Genomic DNA, 3,462 nt, shown 5'->3' with positions numbered 1-3,462 from the left:
ACACTTAATTAATGTACAGTGAAGCATTTTGTAACCGTTAATAAAGTAAAAGTGCTATCAAAAATACAGTTATTATTAGTATTGACATTTCACACATGTTTCTTTGGGTTTATTATTTTATTTGAACAGAAATCACGAAACAGTGTATTTAAAAAAGTAACTGAATGATATATACAGTATAATAACAAATAAACATCCATAACATGGAACAATACTATTCAAAGTACCAAATAAAGCAATTTGCATGCATGCAAAAAAAATCCCAAAACACAACAACAACACATATGAGTCGCTGTGCCAGGTGTCCCACTTTACACAGGCACAGCATTTTATCCCTCTCAGGTTCAGGTAAAGGCTCAGGTTACTTTATTTTGAACTGCAGGTAGATTTGGTTTGCAGCAGCTCATCCACTCAGAAGCACATTTCCAAAACAAACACAGACAAGAGAAAATGGTAAAGAATAACTGCAGCATTAAAACAAATAATAATACACATTCAACAGCCCCATCTCACAGACTAATACAATGTAATATATGTTCACTGTCTGGTTCCCAAATGTTGATATGTGAGTATAACAAGAAGACTGTGATTTAAAGATTTTAAGATTCATTCCAATTGAACCCCAGATAGATAGAATGGCAGATGAAATAACAATTGACAGTCATTGCAATAGAAAAGAGATTATGTGGGTATCTAAAGAGCAATAAAAACAACTTCAGACTCCATTTATACTTTTTATAATTTCAGGGAAACAACCATCCATCATCTATCCATCCATTTTCTTATGTTTATCCAATTCAGGATTTGTTTCTTTTTTTTCAGGAGATGTGGTGAGCTGGAGCCTACCAGCTGTCACCGGGCGAGACATGTCGGCAATATATTGCAGGGCTAATTCATGAAGACAGACAGCTACTCTGACATTCACACCTGCAGTCAATATGTGCAGTGGTGTGAAAAAGTGTTTACCCCCTTCCTGACTTTCTATTTTTTTGTATGATTGTCTCACTAAAATGATTCAGATCATCAAACAAACAGCCAGACAGCCACGATTTAAGCCAGACATCATGCTACAATCCAAGGAAATTTAGAACAAATGAGAAACAAATTGATAATTGTGAGATCTCTCAGTCTGGAAAAGGTTATAAAGCTATTTCTAAAGCTGTGGGACTCCACAGAACATGGAAGAGTGTAGAACCTTCCCAGGAGTGGCCAGCTGACCAAAATTACCCGAAAAGCGCAGCGACGATCTACCAAAACATCCTGAAGGAGAATGTCCGGCCATCTGTTCGTGACCTCAAGCTGAAGCACACTTGGGTTCTGTTGTAGAACAATGATCCAAAACACACCAGCAAGTCCACCTCTGAAGGCTTAAGAAAAACAAAATGAAGATTTTGGAGTGACCTAGTCAAAGTCTTCACCCTGTTTGGATTCAGTGGCATGACCTTCAAAAGGTTCATGCTCAAAAACCTTCCAGTGCGGCTCAATTACAAGAATTCTGCAAAGAAGAGTGGGCCAAAATTCCTCCACAGCTCTGTAAAACACTTATTGCCAGTTATTGCAAACGCTTGATTGCAGTTGTTGCTGCTAAGGGTGGCCCAACCAGTTATTAGGTTTAGGGGGCAATCACTTTTTCATTTAGAAATCGCATTTTGTGTTTACTTGTGTTATCCTTTTCTAACATTTCAATTTGGGTGATGATCTGAAAAATTTCAGTGTGATGAACATACGGAAAAATAGAAAATCAGGAAGGGGCAGACACTTTTTCACACCACTGTAATCACCAGTTAAACTAACATGCATGTCTTTGGATGGTGAGAGTATTCAAACCCCAGACAGAAACCTGCTTTTAAATATAATGCATTGGTTTATTTTTAATAAATGTCAAAATTTCAGACAACAGTGTGTCCCACATAAGCACACATTTTGTCCCACGTTTAGTTTGTGGGGATCTGATCAACCCAGTATAAGTAATATTGCCAAACTGGTGCTTTAAATTACTGCAAAACATTTTTACTTTTACATATAGAGACAATATTTCACATCTTGATTGGCTCTAGTTTCCAAAGGTCAACATCATAGGATGTCACTTTTCTTAAGTTTGTTTTTTATTGAACGGGTGTCATCATGCAACCATCAGCTACGTCTTGATGCATTCTCAAGTTTTGTCACTCATCCAAGTGACTTCTTCAGTCTCAGCTGACAGACTGAAGAAGTCACTTGGATGAGTGACGAAACGTTTCTCCCACAAAACGCTACGTCCAGATTAACAGAATCAACTTTTGGAAACCATCAGCTACGCTACAACTAAGGCTGAAAATTATAAGTCACTAAAAAGTCACAATTTATGAAGATTTTTGTGGACTATGATAAAAATGACCACAAATAAAAATAAATGTAGCTACAATCAAGTCTAGACTGGAAGTCTCCTAATCTAGCATCAGGTAACCATCAGGTTACCATCACCATTTAAAGGCTACTGTAAAAAAAAGTAAAAATACTGCTGCATTAGACTAAACTTTAACTTTCTTATATTTGTCTCTTTACAAAGCAAAGGAGTTCACATTAGCAAGGAAGGTCACATTTTGGCTTTCAAATTGCTACCATAGTGGTATCTACTAAATATATCCGTTGAGTTTGAATCTCAGTGACCTTGGGCTCAAGGTCACAGGTCAGAGGTCAAGTTTTCCAATAATCTTGTGAATGTGATAAATCAAGAATGATGACACCTACAATTTTGAAAAAGATACCAAAGGAGTATCTTCTAAAAATCTTGTATGAGCTCAAATCTCAGTGACCTCACCCTCAAGGTCAGGCTGTCAAAGGTCAGGCTTTTTTTTGAAAATCTTGTAAATGTGATAACTTTAGAACGAAGTGAGAACGAACAGACAAATTGATACCATCGGCATATCTAGTAGATTGAGGGATACCACTGGCCCCTGACAGAATTTTTGTTTTATATTCTTTGTTTTTTTCCAATGTTGTGTATACAAAATTCACAATATATGGCCTGCACTATGAGCACATGGCACTTTTACTTTAAGTATTTTGTTTGCTTATCATAGACTGTACGATTTTATATTTATTTGGGAATAACACAATACTATCTATCTATCTATCTATCTATCTATCTATCTATCTATCTATCTATCTATCTATCTATCTATCTATCTATCTATCTATCTATCTATCTATCTTTTCATATGCACTTCATACGTTAAAGAAAATATTAATTTTGTAGTTATTGGTAAAAAGAGCTGAAAGAATTAGCACTAGAAACTTACATTTTTGATCTGAAATTCAACAAGAAAGTACGACAGTCATAACTCAACCTCCACCACAGCGTGCGTGCAGTCTCACCACGCGTCCTCCCTGCCTGTGATGCCCATCATTGGCTGCAAACAGGACCAACCTCCTTCATTAGCGCCACGCCTACTACTTATTGCATCAGAAACAATTTGTATA

The sequence above is a fragment of the Aulonocara sp. 'chitande type north' Nkhata Bay genome, linkage group LG5, assembly GCF_057382095.1.
Source record: "Aulonocara sp. 'chitande type north' Nkhata Bay isolate Kocher_YH1m ecotype deep benthic linkage group LG5, A_spYH_male_GT1.1, whole genome shotgun sequence".
Taxonomy (NCBI): domain Eukaryota; kingdom Metazoa; phylum Chordata; class Actinopteri; order Cichliformes; family Cichlidae; genus Aulonocara; species Aulonocara sp. 'chitande type north' Nkhata Bay.
This window is presented reverse-complemented; position numbering follows the sequence as displayed.